Below are 24,152 nucleotides of genomic sequence, written 5' to 3'. Positions count from 1 at the left end.
CATTATTTCCATTTACATGGGAAATTCATGCTTGTCCAAAAATTGATCCCATTCAACTTCATTATTTCCAAAATTCAAAGTTATTGCCTTTGTAGTTGCCACAAGTCAAAGACTAAATAGCTTTTTCAAAGAGTAAATATTTTCCCTAATTCACATAATATTCTTCAAATCAGCATTCTTCCTCTGGGCTCAGGCTCTCTTGTTACCAAATTTTATCAGAATATGTTCAGTGGGTTAGTCATAATAAATTTAAATGACATGCATGAAGCGGCAGTTTTTCTTTTATTTCAGTGTTTATGGTGTCATATCCCTTGAACTACATGTTGTACAGTGATACATCTGTGTAGATACATTCAGCAGCATATTTGGATACTGTCAGTGAAATATGTTGTGAATAGAGTTAGCAGCAAAGAAATAATAAAGTGAAACATCATGCATGACATCGCAATTTTTTTGCACATCAGTGTTTATGACATGATATCTCTTGAACTATGTGTCACACAATGATATACAAGGGTAAGTCAAAAAGTAAATGGACTTTTGCAATTTCTCACCATAGGACCTGTTAAAAGTGGTAGTATCCAGGGCTGAAGTAGTGTCATCTGCAGCAATTCTATACAATGTGTCACTCTTTTTCCTGTGTTAGCGATTGTATTGTCAAAGACTGTGAAACGGGGCAACTCCATTGTCGGTCTGTACCACAGAGGAAATGAGGGCAGTGATTTGATTTTCATTTATGAAAGGTGTTAAATCTGTGGAAATTATTCATTGAATGTAAACGCAGTAAGGTGGCAGCTGTTTATCACAAATCATCTATGAATGGATAGAGTGCTTCAAAAAGGGAAGAAGTTCTCTATGTGATGAGGAAAGATCAGGCAGGCCATTGATGTCAACAACTGAGGACATTTGGGAAATCACTGAGTTTATTAAGAGGGAAACAGATTAATTACAGTGGATGAAATTGTCAATACTTTACGCATCAGTCATGGTTCAGCACATTCCATCTTACGTTACAGCTAAATTTTCAGAAATTGTATGCAAGGTGAGTACTGAAACAATTGTCAGTGCAGCATAAGGGGCAAAGGCTGGATAGCTCTCATAAATATTTGGCCCATTATCATCAAGTGGGAGATGTACTTTTACAGCAAATCATTATTGTAGATCACGAACAAAAACTGTAAGACTGCGAGCAAGCTTTGGAAGCACCCATCATCATCGTAAGTTAAGAAATTTAAATGCCAAAACTGTGAACAGTGAGAACTATTGTGATATGTTGCTAATTAAACTGAAACCTGCAACCAGATCCAAACATCACAGAAAACATTGAAAAGGTGTCATCCTGCAGCAAGATAATGCTTGGCCACACTCTGTCAAACAGACGGCTGAAAAATTATAGGAGCTGGGATTCAAATCTCTGGAACAGCCACCACACAGTCCATACTTGACTCAATGATTTCCATATGCTTGTACCATTGAGCTTAGGGGAAGAAGATTTGCAACCAATGCAGATGTCATTGATAAGATAGAAATTGGTTAGAGGTGAAAAAACTTGTAAAACATTGGACAAAGTATGTTGAAATGCAGTGAGGTTATGTTTTAGTTTTCTATCATTAGAATAAATATTCTTTTCTCAAAGTCTCTTTGGTTTTTGACTTAACCTCTTATTTTTCTATATTTAGTGGCATATGTAGATACTGGCTGTAAAATAGGTTGTGAATAGAGTTAGCACTAAAGAAGTAATAAATTTAAATGTCATGCACAGTTTTTCGTGCACCTCATTTTTGATGCTATCATATCTCCTTAACTACGTGTGGTACCATGATACAGTATGTGCATTTAGCGGTATATATGGACACTGCCTGCAAAATTTACTGTGAATAGAGTTGGTAGCACAGAAGGGGCAGTTTTTTATGCCTCTCTTTATTTTTGATGTCATATCCCCTGAACTATGATAGGTGGGACCTTCTCCACCCCCCTCACCCCCCACCCCCACAACAATTTTTACTGGACAATAAAGTATGTAAGTACCAAGTTTGGTTGAAATCAGTCTAGTGATTTAGGAAGAAATGTGAAACACCCACATACATATGTCCATTTCTATAATGTGTGTGGAAGGTAATTTTTGCCACTCCCTAATCTGTGTTGTCTAAATAACTTTGATTTTGTAATGTAAGTTATTTAGTTATTAATTATCTAATTATTGGGACTTTAGCTGTCTATTTAACCACCTGGGGCAATTTATTGTACAATTTTATTCACTTGTAGAAAATGTTGTGTAGTGTTACTTGTTTGTTAACTTCTGGTAAATTCAATAAGTGTAGTCCAAACAAGTCAAACCTAGCTTGAATGAAAGACATGTCTTTCCATGCTGCTCCAACTTAAGTCTAGATAGTGGTTGATAGTGATGATATGACAATCTCTCAGCAATTCATGACCAGATGTTTTCAGTTTCTGAGAGAGCTGAAGAATGTGCTGGGAAACAGTTAGCATCCCCTGTATCATGACAGATCAGGACAAAATGCACACAATGCAGTCTTACCTTTTTTTTACCTTGAAGATAAGGTACAACCACCTGCCTTAGCACATGAGAAATGTAACAGCTACAGTCCATAATACCAGCTAGGTGAACTAGAAGTGATGGTGTTGTGTACATAGTTGCATCCCATACAATTAACCAGGTCTTGATGTACGAGACAATAAAGAATACAGTCTGCAAATGTTTGTTCTCCTTGGAGGCTTCATACATGTCCATTGTAAAGCTGTACAAAACTACAACTCATCTGAAAATACATGTTGACAGTCTTGTCTCCAGGGTTGTCACTTGGGTGCATCAATGTTGAAGCAAATCTGTCTGCTGGCTCTTGTTCCATGATCTTGAATATGTGCTGCTTGTGAAACAATTACTAATGTTATTCTTTATGTTCATAACAGATTTGTAGATATACTCACATGGTGCAGTGAGAATGTCCAGCTTTCTAAACAGATGTTTATAGAGAGCTCAGTTACTAGTTTTAATTATTATTCTAATGACACTTTTTTTTATGCAGACTGTGTCCTGATATTGTGCATGGAACCTGCAAACAATAGTTCCATAGCTAAAGATGATTGGTTGATTGGTTTTGGGGGGAGGGAACCAAACATCAAGGTCACCAGTCCGATCAGATTAGAGAAGAAAGTAGGCTGTGCCATTTCAAAGGAACCATCCCAGCATTTACCTGAAGTGATTTAGGGAAATCATGGAAAACCTAAATCAGGATGGCCGGAAACGAGTTTCAACTGCCATCCCCCCAAATGCCAATCCAGTGTGCTAAACACTGCACCACCTCACTTGGTGCGAAAGATGAAGTGCATACACAAACAGTATGTAGCTATAAATCATTGTCCATTACACACTGATGTGAGGCAGTAAGGGCACAACATGCTAATGACATTTTCTGTGCTAATGCATTTGCTTGTTCATTCCACTAAAAGTGAGAGTTAATATTAAATCCTAAAAAATTGATGTTTGTTATGCAGTCTATGAAATATTCACCTGAATTTAATGTTACAGATTTTTCCTCTTAAGGTGAAATTCTTGCTACTTGTTTCCCATATGATCACTGTAAAATTATTGTATGATGGTCAGTTGTAAACATTCTTTGGCAAATCATTTGCTTTCCCTACTAGTGGTTCTAGTATTTTGTGTGTGATTATGATGTTGCTTTCATCAGCAAAAAATAATTTCTTTCCATGTCTAACATTGTTTGACAGTCAACAACATGAAATAGGTATATTGTAACTCACCACATAACAAAGGTATGAAGTGGCAGACAGACACATTCAAAATAGACTGTATCAGTTATCAGATTAAGTCATTCATCAGATGCAGACTTAATACAGACTCATTCACAACTATCATACAGGACTACTACTGACCCTGCCTGCATCTGAGTTTGCCATGGGTAGTGATCTTGCCTGGGGCAGGTAGTGAGGTGCAGTTTTCTTGTTTCAGCACTGCTAATTCTGCTTGCACAGTGTCAGTGTTGGTATGTAGTTGTGATCTAGTGATAGATTTTGGTGTGGTCTGCACCAGTCAATTTCAAATGCTCATAAATAAATAAATTAATTGACTTAAAAAAAGAGTAACCAGTACATGTTACCATTTCTAAAAAAAACTGCTGAACTTTGGTCATAAATAAACAGAAAATAATTCAGTGTTCAAATGTATTTCTAGTTTTATTGTAGTTACCTCTTTTGCCCAGAAGCACATGACTACATCCACAGTGGCATTATGTCTGCATCTCCACTAAAGTGCAGTAATTGTTCTGGATTACTTACAATGTAACCAAAATATTCTGTATGCATGTGGCCACCATTATTTGCCATATCATCTTTTTTGGATCTTAAAAGAAAAACACTAATTCAAAAAGAAAATATCTTAATTAAAAGGAAAGTAAACAACAGCAGCAGTAACATCTGCCTTTAAAGAGCATTTGCATTAAAACCAGTTTTCTCCACCAGGCAGCGTACAAATGGAATGTTTAATGTAGTATACAAACACACACACACACACACACACACACACACACACAGAAAAGCACTTTAGATTAGCCTGATTATATGTCTCTGAGACTTCCATTTCATTCTGTTGACTGTAATAAAAAAACTGAGTATGACATCCACCTGAGGGGACCATCCAGACCTTGCCTAATGCAACTTCTTCAAAATGGTGAAAGAAGAACTCAATCAAATCCTGTTATGTATTCTCTATGAGTGGTGGACAAGACAGTTGATTTATACTGGGTATCTCTCCTAAGAGCCATCATGTACATTTTATCTGATGTTTTGGCAAATATTTGCAATTTAATTTTTGCAGTTTGTAGATGGAATCAGCACAAACAAATACTGTTCATCACATCTTTCATGTGGTGCCAAGTGTCAATGGAAAACATCACTTTGCTTCCCTTTATAAACAAAATTATTTTTAAAGTGGAATTTTAATTCCCATTGGATAGATTGGTCCAAAATTAGTCTAGTTCAATATTTGTTTTATTGGTATGTATTAACAGGGACAGTGAAACATGAAGAATAACTAGTACTCGAGCAGCCAAACACTGCCCTGGTGAACACCGACTGCTATTGCCATGCAGTAGCACTGTTCAGTCTCTACTAGAGGACTGATTATTCTACATATTTTACTGTCTCTGTAAATATATATCAGTAAAACAGATATTGCAGTAAGACTAATTTGGTATTGCACTATTGATTTGGCAGGTAAATTTATGCTTTAAAAATAATTTTGCTTGTAACAAGAAACAAACCAACACTTTCCATTGACACAGGGCATTGCCTGAAACACATGATGAGCAGTATTTCATTGGGGTGACTCCACAAACACATTGCAAAAGTGCAAGTGCAAATATCTGTTAAAATGAGAGAAACTACATCTGATGGCTCTTAGGAGAGACACCCTATATTTGAAGAGCATGTGACACAGAATCAATTTCAACCACATTTTGAATATAAATGTCTCATTATGTGTGTAAAAATACTGTGGGGTAGTATATTTCTATTATCTATGAAATTGTGGATGGGGGTGGAGTTGAGAAGCTATGACACATAAAAATAGTCAGTACAACTGACATTAATATTGAACTCATAATTTTTGGGAGTGCTAGGCTCTTAGGTGGCAATTGTGATGATGTTTTACACATAGTGGTAGGGTTGGCAGGATGAGGGGGATGCAAATATACAGTGACATAAGAGCATATCTCTGTAATGTCACAATTCTTCGCACACGTATGAGTTACTATATGAAAACAGTTTTTGTAACAGTAAGACATACCTAGAATTGCAATATAATAGGGTGGATGTGAGAAGGCATGAAGTAAGGGCATAACTCCAAAATGCTGGCAACAAATACAACCAAATTTGGTAAATAGGTGACTCAGTATTGGTATATAAATACTGCGGGACTCATAAGATTCCCCACTACACATAGCAGTTGTAATATTACCCTCCCACACATCACTATTAAAGTTCTGTCCCTGCAAAAAGTTAAGAAAACTTTGAGAGGCATAAGATATAAGAAAGAAGAAATTTTTACTTATCTTCATTATCTCATAGTTGGTGGCTACAAGTCTTGTGTCTAGGGTACGTCCTTGAGGCTGTAATTCTTATAACATTGCGGGTTCTTGTTGAACTGAATAACTGATGAAGATTTGCCTTTGTTATTAATATCTTTTTATTTTACCTCATGTTTGTATATCACACCAACTTAACAATTCCACTTCAGAACATGAATTCACATTGTTATTGACAAGATTAGAAATTCGTCTACCTGCATCAGAGGCATGCCTGCAACTACTCACATTCTGCAGTATTCACAATATTCCAAAGAGTTTACAAAGCAAAAGAGTTTTCAAGCTTTCTTGTCAAAAAAAGAATCATCAACAAGATATAACATTATTTTATAAATGAGTCCAGGAATAAATTTAATAATTCACATTATATTGTGCAGTTAATAATGTGAATTTTAAGTATACCAGAAATTTTGTAATTTCAAATATTTTTAAATGAAGTGTAATTTTAACTGTACATACAGAGTACTAACAAATTAATTTCTTTTTACATACCTTAGCCCAAAACATAGCACACCATATAAAAAATCATATGAATTTAATTCAGTTGAACATCCAAGAATGTTCAACTACACAAGAATTGATAGTAGATGTGGTATCGATTATTTCTATTCTATATATATAAAAGATAATGTTAGAGGAGGGTGACCCATTACACAGGGAGGGCAGGAATAAGAAGGTGTAACATGTAAAAACGTTTGGAAATGAGCTGTTGGTATTTATTTCCTACATTTAGTTGACTTGAAACACCTTAAAAATATGATTTGTGGTCTGTCTTATTTTTGTAGTACACTATGTCAATCAGAGTATGAGAATAAGCAACATGGTGAACCAATAAATATGTCAGAGTGTTTTAGTGTCAGAATCATGCCACACACTTTAATACCACAGATACAATTAATGTCCTTTCTGTAGCCTCTTGATAGGAAACAGCAGAAAATCAAATGGGTGACAGCAACATTTCTTGTTCTTGAAATGACAACCAGTTAGTGATGTTGGTAAGATTCAATGGAAAGTGAAAGAAAGGATTTAGATTAAATAATTGTACAATTATGTGTGAAAATTATTAAATATGTGTGAAAAATACTAAATATTTGTCAAATATATGTGCTACACAAAGTAATAAGTCATGGGAAACTTAAGAATGTATCAAAGCTATAGATATTGAGTTTGTGGATTTGTCAGGTCTGTATCCAAGGAAATGAGTTGGCCATGGGATAACTCATTTTGGGCACAATGACAGATAGCTTTCTAATAACCACGAATATTTTAAAATCTGGTGATTTTCAGATGGATAGCCTTATTTATTATCAACTATATGTTTACTAAGTGCATTGCTTTTAGATGGAACTGAAGAAACTGTCAGCAAAATTGGCATAAAATTTTATGAGTTCCATGAAAAAATCAACTTCACTGAACAACACTAATGAAATAACTGTATTCAATATTTTTAATAAGTAATATTAAGAAACGCTAATTTGAGAGCCTTTAATGTCTTCAGTGGGTATACTACAAGTGATATAGTGGTTACAAATGAATTACACCACCAGTCAGTGTAAAAAGAAGCTGAATTTAGAAATTTAGTGCAAATGGTGGCAAATCAACATCTACATTACTACTCTGCTGTTGACACTCAAGTGCCTGGCAGAGTGTTCTTCAAACAGCTGTCAGACTATTTCCCTACTGTTTCCCACTCTAAAAGTGCATGAAAAAGTAAATACTTAAATCTTTCTGCATGAGCTCTGATTTCTGTTATTTCATTACATTAATCATCACTTTCTATGTAAATTGGCAAAAATAAAACATTTTCACATTCAGAAGTTCGTGGCTGAAATTTCATGAAACAATCTTGGTGCAATGAAAGTCAACTTTGTTTTGATGATAGCCATTCCAACATGCTAATTATACAGGGTGAGTCACTCACTATCGCCACCAAGAACAACTCTGAAAGTATGATAGGAGCTGAAAAGTTTGTGGGACAAAAGTTGCATAGGACAATGGGGGCCATAATATGACGGGTTTTTGTTGCTAGGTGGGGTTGCTTCAGAGACAGGAAGGTCAACTTTGTTTTTTTAAGTGGAATGCTATAGTTTGCTACTTATTTTTTGACAGCGGCTATTGAGATGAATCCAATGATGTGTAACAGTAAGGTCCTTGAAGGTCAACGAAGGTCACAAAGCTGGCATGAACGTCTATTTATAGAGGGTGTTCAAAGTGGTGACCATTGGTATCAATACAGTGCTGCAATCTTCTTATCATGGATTGAATGGTATTCCTTATCACATTGGTACTTATTGAAGTACATGTTCTGACAATTCTTTCTTGCATATCTTCAGATGTAGTTGGAATGTCTTTATAAAACAATGTCTCTTATGAATTCACACAAAAAAAAAAATCCAGAGGCATCAAGTCTGGTGAATGAGCCAGCCATGACACATCTTCTTTGCATCCAATCCAAAGATTTGAGAATTGTCTCTGCAACTCATTTCTAGTCACCAGTGAAAAATGTGCAAGGCACCCATTGGTTCATACCACATTCTGTTACCTGTTACTAAAGATATTTCTTCCAATAGTAGAGCTAATGTTTCTTGCAGGAATGTGGTGTACTTCCTACCACTAAGATTTCCATTGATGAAATAGGATCCTGTAATTCTGTCCTCCAGAATCCCATACCATACATTAACTAACCACAGTTTTTGGTGTGCAACTTTCCGCAGCGAACATGAATTTTCAGTTGCCCAATAATGCACGCTATGCAGATTAACATTTCTATGGTTCACGAATGTAGCCTCGTTAGTAAATAAAATCAAATTAATAAATGTGTCATCCCTCTGAATCTGAAGTTGAGCCCATCGGCAGAATTCAATGCAATGCATATAATCCATACCAGTTAATTCTTGGTGTAGACTGATATGGTAAGGATGATATTTATGGTGATGCAGAAGATGAACAACAATACTCTGGCTCATGCCAGTTTCCCTTGCGATCTGATGAGAACTAACACAAGGATCTTGAACCACAGTGGCAAGAGTACCAATTTCTGTTTCCTCATTAGTAACTTTCCTTAGCCGGATATGTTTCTGATGCGTTAAAGATACAGTTCTTCTCAATTTATCATACACATATTTAAATTTATGATGTGTAGGGTGAGCACATTGGGATATCTTTCAGCACATAAATCTCTAGCTCTCACTGAATTTCATTGGCATTCTCCATAAATGAGAAGCATGTCAACTTGTTCTTTGAAGGATTACATCATTCACATTCACTTGATTTAATGATACTAGTCTTAGTGATACTATTGGTGATGTATTGCAAAACTGTTGGATGGTGTTTACATGTCAAAGGCACATTATATGGATATGCCACGTTATTGTTGTTGTGGTCTTCAGTCCTGAGACTGGTTTGATGCAGCTCTCCATGCTACCTTATCCTGTGCAAGCTTCTTCATCTCCCAGTACTTACTGCAACCTACATCTTTCTGAATCTGCTTAGTGTATTCATCTCTTGGTCTCCCTCTACAATTTTTACCCTCCATGCGGCCCTCCAATGCTAAATTTGTGATCCCTTGATGCCTCAGAACATGTCCTACCAACTGGTGCCTTCTTCTTGTCAAGTTTGCCACAGACTCCTCTTCTCCCCAATTCTATTCAATACCTCCTCATTAGTTATGTGATCTACCCATCTAATCTTCAGCATTCTTCTGTAGCACCACATTTCGAAAGCTTCTATTCTCTTCTTGTCCAAACTATTTATCGGCCATGTTTCACTTCCATACATGGCTACACTCCATACAAATACTTTCAGAAACGACTTCCTGACACTTAAATCTATACTCAATGTTAACAAATTTCTCTTCTTCAGAAACACTTTCCTTGCCATTGCCAGTCTACATTTTATATCTTCTCTACTTTGACCATCAACAGTTATTTTGCTCCCCAAATACAAAACTCCTTTACTACTTTAAGTATCTCATATCCTAAATTCCCTCAGCATCACCCGACTTAATTCAGCTACATTCCATTATCCTCGTTTTGTTGTTGATGTTCATCTTATATCCTCCTTTCAAGACACTGTCCATTCCGTTCAACTGCTCTTCCAAGTCCTTTGCTGTCACTGACAGAATTACAGTGTCATTGATGAACCTCAAAGTTTTTATTTCTATACTACCAAGATGGCCGCCGAGTAAGTGACGCCAGAAACCATTTCCAGAAAGTTAAGTGATTTAGACAGGAATATAATTTAGTTTAACGCCGACAACAAATTAAATACGTGCATTAGTGTATCGTTTAGTCTTGCCATTAAAGGTTTGACTTTTCTTTGCGTATTTTTTCAGAAAACACGAAAAGATCGTAACTTCGCGAAGTCGCGCTTAGGCTTAAATTTTGTAAACATGTTTGTTTCTTGTTTCACGGTAATTTAACTAGTTTCTCGGTAATAAATAAATAAACTACCGTAAATAGCGTATAACTTCATTGTTTTATACAGATTTCAGAAAAACAGCGTAACTTTATATCAGAAACTTGCCTATATACATTTGTTTATAGGCCTAATTCTCGTAACGTTTTTGGAGAATCAAAGTTAAAGTATCTCGTTTAATTGTCCTTTTTTCATTCCATCGAGTGAAATATATATTAAATAGCGTATACCTTCACTGTTTTAATACGGATCTCAGAAAAACAGCGGAATTTTAAATCAGAAACTTGCTTATATACATTTGTGAATAGGCTTAATTCTTGTAACGTCTTTTTTGATTTTCGGTAATTTAATTGATTTATTCTAGCTAAAGTATTATTTTTACCATGAGTGAGAAGTGCATGATTTGCCGTAGAATTGTTACTTCCGGGGTTTGGTGTGATGGATGTAGTAGTTTTTTTCACTGGGGGGACTGCAGTGGCGTGGGTGTTGGGAAAGTGGATCAGGCTCATCAGTGGTTATGTAGGATTTGCAGCAGAGATAGGAAGATAGTGGAACAGGAGGGGAAAATTGCTGCCCTTCAGGCTGAGCTAGATCAGGCTAGGGAAGATCTGGACAGGTTAAGGAGGGAGAAGGGCAAAGAGAGGTGGGAAGTGGCAACAGGTAGCAGAAGGAACAGGCCTAGAACTAAGTCTGACAGTTTTGTGGTGAATAAGTTTGACCTGTTGCTTCAGTTAGAAACTGATGAGCCTCAAGCAGAGGTAGGTGTAGACAGGACACAACAAACTTTCAATAGGAAATTGAAAAAGAATGTAGGAAAGTCATTGAAAAGGAAGAAAGTTTTGTTGTTAGGCAGTTCTCATGCCAGAGGTGTAGGCCAACTTCTGCAGGAGGAATTACGACCAGAATACCAGGTCACAAATTTTTTCAAACCAAGTGCTAGTCTGGATCAGGTGACAGAGGATTTAGGTTCATTCTGTAAAGGATTTACCAGGGAAGACACCGTGGTTATTGTGGGAGGGCCAGGGAGCAGCATCGACAGAGATCCTGGGTACAGTATAGAGTGTGACCTGGTAAAGATTGCGTCGGCATCGAGACACACCAATGTTGAATTTGTATCTGTCCTGAGACGCCATGACCGGCCTCATTTGAACTCTTCTGTTGGGAGAGTTAATTTGGAGTTGGAACGGTAGCTTGGGTCGGGTGCGGGGGCTCATATTGGTGTGGTTCCTGTTGATTATCTCAGTAGGTGGGACTATACCAGGCACGGCCTACATCTCAACAGCAAAGGGAAGGGGAAACTGGCTGGGGTAATAGCAGGAAATTTAAGGAGGGAGGCACTGCCATGAATGGTAAAATACCAGTGGTTACAGGTGTTGGAGCAGCACCTTTTTTAGGATAGGTAAGACAGAAAGATGTCAAGTTCTACGAGAGGTCAGGATTGAAACAAATCTTCAGTTTAGGAAAGAAATTAAACAGCACAATTCTAGCACTTTTGATCACCAATCACAGCTATCAATTATAAATTTTCACCAATCACCAGAAATTTTATCTCCACCAAGTTGTATCTCAGTCCTAGGTAATTGCATTGATGAATTAAAGTCACCCAACCCAGTTGACATAATCTGCCTCTCTGAACACCATGTGACCACAGGTATAGGAACTAGGCCTAAGCACAATGAGAAACTCAGACAGGAGAGTACTGCAAATGTTAGAATAAGGAAAGATTCTCATAAAAGTATAATTAAAAATAATGTAAGTATATTTCATCAAAATATTGGGAGTTTAAAGAATAAAGTAGATGAGCTTCTGGTTTGTTTAGAAGATTTAGAAGCTGAGAATGAAATAGATATACTATGCCTGTCTGAGCATCACATTGTTACTGATATGGATAAGGTAAATGTAAGTGGATATAAGCTCTCTGCACATGTAATGAGAGAAAATATGGAGAAAGGAGGAGTTGCCATATATGTCAAAAGTTATCATTGTGCAAAAAGTATAGAAACAAAAAAGTTTTGTGTAGAGAAACATATAGAAGCATGTGCCTGTGAGCTTAAATTAAATAAATGCACATTTATAATTGTAACTGTATATAGGTCCCCATCAGGAAATTGTCATCTACTTCTGAAAAATTTGGACTCCTTGTTGTGCTATCTGTCAGACAGGGGGAAGCAAATTATTATTTGTGGGGACTTCAATGTAGATTCTCTGAAAGAGGGTAATAGGAAAAATGACCTTGAAGTATTACTCGGTTCTTTCAATTTGACACCCATTATTGATTTTCCTACTCGGGTGGTAAAGGATAGCAGCTCACCGATAGATAACTTCTTTATAGACCAAGATAAGTTTAACCAGATAAATGCTCAGCCTGTTGAGAATGGTCTTTCTTATCATGGTGCACAGCTAGTTACAATATATGACATAGCACCATTCAGCAATACTAAACAGTCCTCCAAAGTAGTATGTTCAGTCAACGATTTAACAATTGCAAATTTCAGGGAAAGCCTACAGCAGTTAGACTGGGATGAGGTGTACCGTGAACCTGATGCCAATTTAAAATATAATTTATTTCATGACATTTTTGTAAATGCATTTGAAAACTGCTTCCCCAAGAAAATAGTTAAATATACTCGTAAGAAACCTTGTAACAAACCATGGCTTACTAAGGGTATAAAAATATCTTGTAACCGGGAAAGGGAAATGTATCTGACAGCAAGAAAGAGTAGTGACCCAGAAACTATCAAAAATTATAAAAACTACTGTGTTATATTAAGAAAAGTTATTAAAAAATCCAGGAGTATGTGTATCATGTCTGAAATCAGCAACTCTGATAATAAAATTAAAACAATTTGGAATATTATTAAAAGGGAAACAGGTCAACCAAGAGCAGAGGAAGACAGTATTACCATCAAATTGAATGAAAACTTTACAAACAAAAAGTCAGAAGTTGAAAATATTTTTAATAATCATTTTCTAAATGTTGTGGATATAGTAGGATCCAGGTGTTCATTAGAAGATGCTAGGCTGTTAATGGAAGAGGCCATACCTATGCAATTTGATACAATTGAAATCTCACCCACTTCTCCCTCTGAAATTAGGAAAATAATAAACTTGCTTAAAAGCAAAAACTCACTTGGAATTGATGGCATTTCCAGCAAAATACTAAAGGCTTGTTCTCAACAGATAAGTAAGATTCTCAGCCACCTGTGTAATAGCTCTCTGGAACAGGGCATTTTCCCTGATAGACTGAAATATGCTATTGTTATACCTTTGCATAAAAAGGGGGATAGATCTGATGTCAACAATTCCCTTCTAACAGCTTTATCCAAAATTTTTGAGAAAGTAATGTATTCAAGAGTAGCTTCACATATCTGTAAAAATGAAGTACTAACAAAATGTCAGTTTGGTTTCCAGAAAGGTTTTTCAACAGAAAATGCCATATATGCTTTCACCAGTCAAATTTTGAATGATCTGAATAACCGAACACCACCCATTGGGATTTTTTTGTGATCTCTCAAAGGCTTTTGATTGTGTAAATCATGAAATTCTGCTAGACAAGCTCAAGTATTGTGGCATGAGCGGGACAGTGCACAAATGGTTTAATTCGTACCTAACTGGAAGAGTGCAGAAAGTTGAAATAAGTAGTTCTCGTAACATGCAAAGATCAGCACATACCTCAAACTGGGGAACTATCAAGAATGGGGTTCCACAAGGGTCAGTCTTGGGTCCTTTGTTGTTCTTATTATATATTAATGACTTGCCATTCTATATTCATGAAGAGGCAAAGTTAGTTCTCTTCGCTGATGATACAAGTATAGTAATCACACCTGACAAACAAGAATTAACTGATGAAATTGTCAATACTGTCTTTCAGAAAATTACTAAGTGGTTCCTTGTAAACGGACTCTCACTGAATTTTGATAAGACACAGTACATACAGTTCCGTACAGGGAATGGTATGACGCCATTAATAAATATAGACCTTAATCAGAAGCTTATAGCTAAGGTAGAATATTCCAAATTTTTAGGTGTGTCCATTGATGAGAGATTAAATTGGAAGAAACACATTGATGATCTGCTGAAACGTTTGAGTTCAGCTACTTATGCAATAAGGTCATTGCAAATTTTGGTGATAAACATCTTAGTAAATTAGCTTACTACGCCTATTTTCACTCATTGCTTTCATATGGCATCATATTTTGGGGGAATTCATCACTGAGGAATAAAGTATTTATTGCACAAAAGTGTGTAATCAGAATAATAGCTGGAGTCCACCCAAGATCATCCTGCAGACATTTATTTAAGGATCTAGGGATATTCACAGTAGCTTCTCAGTATATATACTCTCTTATGAAATTTGTTATTAACAACCAAACCCAATTCAAAAGTAATAGCAGTGTGCATAACTACAATACTAGGAGAAAGGATGATCTTCACTATTCAAGATTAAATCTAACTTTGGCACAGAAAGGGGTGAATTATACTGGCACTAAAGTCTTTGGTCAGTTACCAAATAGTATCAAAAGTCTGACAGATAACCAACAAGTATTTAAGAATAAATTAAAAGAATTTCTGAATGACAACTCCTTCTAGTCCATAGAGGAATTTTTAGACATAAATTAAGAAAAAAAAAAGAAAAAAAATATTTAAAAAATAAAAAAATAAAAAATAATAATAAAAAATAAAGAAAAACAAAAAACACAAAAAAATAAAGTTGTTATATTAACTTAAGTATGTTGTTAAATTAACCTAATTATGTCATGTATTAGAAAATTCGACTCGTTCCACATCATTATGAAATATCGTATTCATGAGCCATGGAACTAGTATTAATCTAATCTAATCTGATGGATTTTAATACCTACTCCAAATTTTTCTTTTGTTTCCTTTACTGCTTGCTCAATATACAGATTGAATAACATCAGGGAGCGGCTACAACCCTGTCTCACTTCCTTCCCAACCACTGCTTCCCTTTCATGCCCCTCTACTCTTATAACTGCCATCTGGTTTCTGTACAAATTGTAAATAGCCTTTCACTCCCTGTATTTTACCCCTGCCACCTTTAGATTTTGAAAGAGAGTATTCCAGTCAACATTGCCAAAAACTTCTCTAAGTCTACAAATGCTAGAAACATAGGTTTGCCTTTCCTTAATCTTTCTTCTAAGATAAGTCGTAAGGTCAGTATTGTGTCATGTGTTCTAACATTTTTACAGAATCCAAACTGATTTTCCCCGAGGTCAGCTTCTATCAGTTTTTCCATTGATCTGTAAAGAATTCATGTTGGTATTTTGCAGCTATGACTTATTAAACTGATAGTTCAGTAATTTTCACATCTGTCAACACCTGCTTTCCTTGGTTTCAAATGGCTGTGAGAACTATGGGACTTAACTTCTGATGCCATCAGTTCCCTATAACTTAGAACTACTTAAACCTAATTAACCTGAGGACATCACACACATCCATGCCCGAGGCAGGATTCGAACCTGCGACTGTAGCGGTCGCGGGGTTCCAGACTGTAGCGCCTAGAACCGCTTGGCCACTCCGGCCCTCTTTCTTTGGGATTCAAATTATTATATTCTTCTTGAAGTCTGAGGGTATTTTGCCTGTCTCATACATCTTGCTCACCAGATGGTAGAGTTTTGTCAGGACTGGCTCTCCCTAATAGTTCTAGTGGAATGTTGTCTACTCCTGGGGCCTTGTTTCGACTCAGGTCTTTCAGTGCTCTGTCAAGTTCTTCACGCAGTATCGTATCTCCCATTTCATCTTCATCTAAATTCTCTTCCGTTTCCATAATATTGTCCTCAAGTACATCGCCCTTGTATAGAACTCCCTGTTCTTCCATGTATACAACCTTCTTTCATGATTCTTGAACCAAGTGTTAGCTATGATTAAGTTATGCTCTGTGCAAAATTCTACCAGGCGGCTTCCTCTTTCATTTCTTAGCCCCAATCCATATTCACCTACTATGTTTCCTTCTCTTCCTTTTCCTACTGTCGAATTCCAGTCACCCATGACTATTAAATTTTCGTCTCCCTTCACTACCTGAATAATTTCTTTTGTCTCATCATACATTTCATCAATTTCTTCATCATTTGCAGAGCTAGTTGACATATAAACTTGTACTACTGTAGTAGGCAGGGGCTTCATGTCTATCTTGGCCACAGTAATGCATTCACTATGCTGTTTGTAGTAGCTTACCTGCACTCCAATTTTTTTTATTCATTATTAAACCTACTCCTGCATTACCCCTATTTGAATTTGTATACACCATAGTCGGTGAATATTTACTATTTGCAAGATATATAAGAAAGAATTGTCAGAGCATGTGCTTTGATAAGTGCCAAAGTGATAAGGAATACCACTCAATCCAGGATAAGAAGATTGCAGCACTGCATTGATACCAATGGTTGTCACTTCAAACACCTTCTGTAAATGGATGTTTATGCCAGCTCTGTGACCTTCATTGACCTTCAAAGGCCTTACTGTTATCATTGGATTTGTCTCAATAGCTGGTATCAGAAAATAAGTACCAAACTATAACATCCCATTTAAATAAAAAAAGGTGACCATAATATCTCTGATGCAACCCCACCTAGCAACAAAAAACCAACATCATATTGTGGCCCCCAGTGTCTCATGCAACATTTGTCCCAACAACTTTTCAGCTACTAACTCACTTTCAAAGTTATTTTAGGTGGCAATGGTTAGTGACTCACCCTGTATACATGACACTCTCTCCCCTATTTTTCTATAGTACAAAACAAACTGCTCCTGCTCTAACTGCTTCAATAAACTCCATCAATATTATGTGGTAAGGTTCAAAATGGTTCAAATGGCTCTGAGCGCTATGGGACTTAACAGCTGTGGTCATCAGTCCCCTAGAACTTAGAACTACTTAAACCTAACTAACCTAAGGACATCACACACATCCACGCCCGAGGCAGGATTAAAACCTGCGACCGTAGCAGTCGCGCGGTTCCGGACTGCGCGTATCTGGTAAGTATCCCACATCAGTACCACCCAGTAATACTTTAGTAAAGGATGAACAGGCATCATGTAGACAGTCTCTTTAGTAGACATGTTGCATATTCTAAGAGTTCTGCCAATAAAATGCAACCTTTGATTTGCACAAAATTATCTATGTGACCATTACAATTTAAATTATTTGTTACTGTAATCCCTAAATATTTAGTTGAATTCACAGCCTATATATTTGTGGATGATTTCTTTTAGTGCCCATATGTGTAGCCTCATGCTCTTCCTTATTCAGAGACAATTACCACTTTTTGCAACATACAGATAACTAAATCATTTTGCAATTAGTTTTGATCTTCTGATGACTTTAGTGTGTGATAAATGACATTATCTGCAAACAGTCCATGAGGGCTGCTCAGATTGTTTCCTAAAATATTAATAAAAGTTAAGAACATCAGAGTGGTTGTAACACTTCCTTTGTGAATGCCAAATATCACTTCTGTTCACTTGATGACTTTCTGTCAATTACTAGGAACTGTGATCTTCTGGACAGGAACTCACAAATCCAGTTGCACAATTGAAACAATACTACATTGGCACACAATTTGATTGTAACATGCTTATGAGGAATGGTAGCAAAAGCCTTTTAGAAATCTAGAAATATGTAGTCGATTTGAGATCCCCTATCAATAGCACTCATTACTTCATGAGAATAAAGGGATAGATGTATTTGACAGGAAAGACTTTTTCTGAATCCATGCTGATTGAATGTCAACAGATCATTTTCCTCAATGTAATTCATAATATTTGAACACAGTTTAAGTTCAAAAATCCTACTGAAATCTACGTCAGTGGTATGGATCTATAATTCATCAAATTACTCCTACTTCCTTTCTTGAGTCCTTTCTTGAGTACTGGTGTGGCCTCTGTAACTTTCAGTCTTTCATTGAACAAGCCGTTGTATGTGATTGCTAAGTATGAAGCTATTGTATCAGCATACTCTGAAGGGAACATAACTGGTACAATATCTGGAATGGAAATTTTAGATTACTCATGTTGCTTCAAGTTCTGAAATATTTACTTCATCGTCTTCGGTGAAAGAACTTTGGAAAACTATGTTTAGTAACTCAGCTTTAGTGGCACTGTTGTCAGTAATATTACTTTTGGTATTGCAGAGCAAACATACTGTTTGAGTCTGATGTACACTCCTGGAAATTGAAATAAGAACACCGTGAATTCATTGTCCCAGGAAGGGGAAACTTTATTGACACATTCCTGTGGTCAGATACATCACATGATCATACTGACAGAACCACAGGCCCATAGACACAGGCAACAGAGCATGCACAGTATCGGCACTAGTACAGTGTATATCCACCTTTCGCAGCAATTCAGGCTGCTATTCTCCCATGGAGACGATCGTAGAGATGCTGGATGTAGTCCTGTGGAACGGCTTGCCATGCCATTTCCACCTGGCACCTCAGTTGGACCAGCGTTCGTGCTGGACGTGCAGACCGCGTGAGACGACGCTTCATCCAGTCCCAAACATGCTCAATGGGGGACAGATCCGGAGATCTTGCTGGCCAGGGTAGTTGACTTACACCTTCTAGAGCACGTTGGGTGGCACGGGATATAAGCGGACGTGCATTGTCCAGTTGGAACAGCAAGTTCCCTTGCCGGTCTAGGAATGGTAGAACGATGGGTTCGATGACGGTTTGGATGTACCGTGCACTATTCAGTGTCCCCTCGACGATCACCAGTGGTGTACGGCCAGTGTTGGAGATCGCTCCCCACACCATGATGCCGGGTGTTGGCCCTGTGTGCCTCGGTCGTATGCAGTCCTGATTGTGGCGCTCACCTGCACGGCGCCAAACACGCATACGACCATCATTGGCACCAAGGCAGAAGCGACTCTCATCGCTGAAGACGACACGTCTCCATTCGTCCCTCCATTCACGCCTGTCGCGACACCACTGGAGGCGGGCTGCACGATGTTGGGGCGTGAGCGGAAGACGGCCTAACGGTGTGCGGGACCGTAGCCCAGCTTCATGGAGATGGTTGCGAATGGTCCTCGCCGATACCCCAGGAGCAACAGTGTCCCTAATTTGCTGGGAAGTGGCGGTGCGGTCCCCTACGGCACTGCGTAGGATCCTACGGTCTTGGCGTGCATCCGTGCGTCGCTGTGGTCCGGTCCCAGGTCGACGGGCACGTGCACCTTCCGCCGACCACTGGCGACAACATCGATGTACTGTGGAGACCTGACGCCCCACGTGTTGAGCAATTCGGCGGTACGTCCACCCGACCTCCCACATGCCCACTATACGCCCTCGCTCAAAGTCCGTCAACTGCACATACGGTTCACGTCCACACTGTCGCGGCATGCTACCCGTGTTAAAGACTGCGATGGAGCTCCGTATGCCACGGCAAACTGGCTGAAACTGACGGCGGCGGTGCACAAATGCTGCGCAGCTAGCGCCATTCGACGGCCAACACCGCGGTTCCTGGTGTGTCCGCTGTGCCGTGCGTGTGATCATTGCTTGTACAGCCCTCTCGCAGTGTCCGGAGCAAGTATGGTGGGACTGACACACCGGTGTCAATGTGTTCTTTTTTCCATTTCCAGGAGTGTATTTTACATATGGTCAGAATCTCTTTAGATTTTCTGCCGGATTTTCAGATGGAGTTTCATTAGAAGCATCTCACATTGAAACCCACTGGAAGTTTTGAGATCCAGTGAAATGTCACAAATCTTGGGAATTTTGGGTTATTTTAAATTTGATATGTTTTTTTCATTGCTTCTGCCTCAGTGTTCTGACCTGTTTTATCTACGAGTAAGGTCAGTACCATCATTTATCAATTTATTCAGTAGAAATCTCTCACTTGCTGTCAATACTATTTCTATGAATTGAAGCCATATCTGGTCTGCACTTGCCTAGTGAGTTTGGAAGGAATGGAGACTGTCTCTTAGGAGGTATCAAGTGAATTTTTATCTGCTTCTTAAATAGATATATTTTGTACTTATATTTGGTGAACTTGGGTGTTGTGATGGTCAATCTTACTACAGTGATCTTATGGTCACTAATCCCTGTACCCATCATGATATACACTATGTATTCAGGATTATTTGCTACTAAGTGGTCAAGTATGTTTTCATAGACATTTACATTTAGACTAGGCTCCTGAACCAACTGCTCAAAATAATTTTCAGAGGAGGCATTTACTGTAATCATTGGCAATGTGCTTATACCTACCACTGACTTTGGACAAACATTTGCACGAAATATTAACTGTAGCATAGGAGAGACTAAATGAGTTACAACTATTAAACAGGTAGTGGTGAACAATGGTTATGATATAAATGTGGTGAATCAGCTTTTGGAGGAGAAGAGAATAAACGCAAAAAGAAGCTTAGGATAAAAACATTTTATTGTCATCACACTATATTTTCATACAATCTGTGAGGAGCTGGCTAATATATTCAAAAACTGCAATCAAAATTTAGAGTTCTGAGCAAGACATAGTGAGAGACAACATAAAACAAAATATTATGAAGAAGAAGGATACTCTGGAACAAACTCATGTTTATAAGATACAGTCTTTATCACGCAACACAAAATCCATCAGACAGACTAGGAAAATGAAATTATAATGAAATCCAGACCATTAGCTGCTCACAGACGTTGATCAATATCAATGGGGACAGTTGAAAATGTGTGCCCTGACAAGGACTTGAATCCAGGACCTCCTACTTAAACAGCAGATGCTCTATCTGACTGAGCCATTGATGACATAGAGGATAGTGTGACTACAGGGAATTCTCTCTTGCATGCTCCCCATGAGATGCACATTTCCAACTTACTGTCCACACACTATATTTGTAGTGCCCCTGCCCACTATACTCATTACTCGCGCAGTCAATGTACTGATTCCCATAAGAACAGATACCACTGATAGTCTTGCAACTCTTGTAGAATGAAATTACAATGAAATCAAGACCATTAGCTGTTTACAAGCATTGATAAATATCAATGAGGCAGTTGAAAACGTGTGCCCCAACTGCAACTCGAACCCGGGATCTCCTGCTTACATAGCAGATACTCTATCTGACTGAGCCATTGAGCACACAGAGGATAGTGTGACTCAAGGGACATCTCTCTGGCACACTGCCCGTGAGACCCAGGTTTCCAACTTATTGTCCACATACTAAAACAGCTTTCGCATCCCGCAACTGCCCTCCTGACCTGGTACAGAAGCAAATAACCAGAGCCACTTCCTCATCCCCTCAAACCCAGAACCTCCCACAGAAGAACCCCAAAAGTGCCCCACTTGTGACTGGATACTTTTCGGGACTGGATCAGACTCTGAATGTGGCTCTGCAGCAGGGATATGACTTCCTCAAGTCCTGCCCTGAAATGAGATCCATCCTTCATGAAATCCTCCCCACTCCACCAAGAGTGTCTTTCCACCATCCACCTAACCTTCGTAACCTCTTAGTTCATCCCTATGAAATCCCCAAACCACCTACCCTACCCTCTGACTCCTACCCTTGTAACCGCCCCCAGTGAAACACCTGTCCCATGCACCCTCCCACCACCACCTACTCCAGTCCTGTAACCCAGAAGGTGTACACGATCAAAGGCAGAGCCACATATGAAAGCACCCATGTGATTTACCAACTGACCTGCCTACACTGTGAAGCTTTCTATGTGGGAATGACCAGCAACAAACTGTCCATTCGCATGAATGGACACAGGCAGACAGTGTTTGTTGGTAATGAGGATCACCGTGTGGCTAAACATGCCTTGGTGCACAGCCAACACATCTTGGCACAGTGTTACACCGTCCGGGTTATCTGGATACTTCCCACTAACAACAACCTGTCAGAACTCCGGAGAGGGGAACTTGCCCTTCAGTATATCCTCTCTTCTCATTACCCGCCAGGCCTCAACCTCCGCTAGTTTCAAGATGCCGCCGCTCGTACCTCACCTGTCATTCAACAACATCTTTGCCTCTGTACTTCTGCCTCGACTGACATCTCTGCCCAAATTCTTTGCCTTTACAAATGTCTGCTTGTGTCTGTGTATGTGCGGATGGATATGCGTGTGTGTGCGAGTGTATACCTGTCCTTTTTTCCCCCCAAGGTAAGTCTTTCCGCTCCCAGGATTGGAATGACTCCTTACCCTCTCCCTTAAAACCCACATCCTTTCGTCCTTCCCTCTCCTTCCCTCTTTCCGGATGAAGAAACTGTTGGTTGTGAAAGCTTGAATTTTGTGTGTATGTTTGTGTTTGTTTGTGTGTCTATCAACCTGCCAGTGCTTTCGTTTGGTAAGTCACATCATCTTTGTTTTTAGATACCATATTCATATAGATAAGGCTTACTGGCCAATGATCTTCTTCAGTTTATATGCACACACATTGCTCAAACTCGTATGGGAATTGGTAGACTGACTGCCACGAGTAATGAGTATAATGGGCAGGAGCACTACAAATGTAGTGTGTGGACAGTAAGTTGGAAATGGTCTCACAGGGAACATGCTAGAGATAAGTCCCTGCAGTCACACTAGCCTCTGTGTCCTTGATGGGTCAGTCAGATAGAGCATCTGCCATTTAAGCAGGAGATACCGAGTTTGACCTCAAGTCAGGGAATACATTTTTCAGCTGTCCCCATTGATATTTATCAATGCCTGTAAGCAGCTGATGGTCTGGGTTTCATTGTAATTTCATCCTTTGAGAGCTGTAAGATTATCAATGGTATGTGTTCTTTCAGACATGGCCAAAAAGAACAGATACCTTCTTCATATAGACTAAGAGAATACTTTTTATGAGATATAAAGAACACAGAGATCCTTTTAGGCTTACAATTGTGTAAAATCAGTAACAGCTAATCACATTCATTGCCTGACAAAAAAGTGAAGCACCCAGAGGAATCATTGGATGTCAATGTAACTATTTATGCATACACAACTTTGGCAGGCATGAAAATGATTAGAGTTGCAATTCTCTGTGACAGGTAGAGCATCCGCCAGAGTGCATTAGTGCCATTCATGTTTAGTGGTGATACCAGGCCTGGTGGAGTATACAGGGTGTTACCATAAGAGATACATAAATGTAACAGGACATAGAAAATGCTCCTCTGAACAATTTGAGGATGGGGATCTCAGGTTAGAAAAGCCAGTTTAAGGCGATATGAAAATATACTTATCTACCACATTGTCTAGCATTAATGTTTTCCAACTTATTTACAGCTAACATGTGTACAAGTTTATACACACTGTGCTCTTTATTTACATGTACATTCCTTATTTCCTGCAAGGGAAGTAGGAGGATGAGTCTGATTACTTGGATGTCATGGTGCAGGATTTGTTTACATTATGTGTCCATAAGATGCTTCTGTTGTATCATATTTACATTGTCCCATGACAGACTGTCCTATGGATCAATGACAATTCTATTCATTACTCAGTGCTATTCAGAGATACAATATGCTGGAGCAGTGCCAGTACAGTTTCACAGAACTCACTGACATTATTGAAAGTCTGTACAGGACATGATTTCCTGACAGGCATCATACATGATGACCAGTGTTTCTCTTGATTGACAAATGAGGGAGTTCATCAGAAAGAAGAAATGAGGGACCTGGCAACA

This window comes from Schistocerca piceifrons, chromosome 4 (genome assembly GCF_021461385.2).
Source record: "Schistocerca piceifrons isolate TAMUIC-IGC-003096 chromosome 4, iqSchPice1.1, whole genome shotgun sequence".
Taxonomy (NCBI): Eukaryota; Metazoa; Arthropoda; class Insecta; order Orthoptera; family Acrididae; genus Schistocerca; species Schistocerca piceifrons.
Note: the sequence above shows the minus strand (reverse complement) of the source record.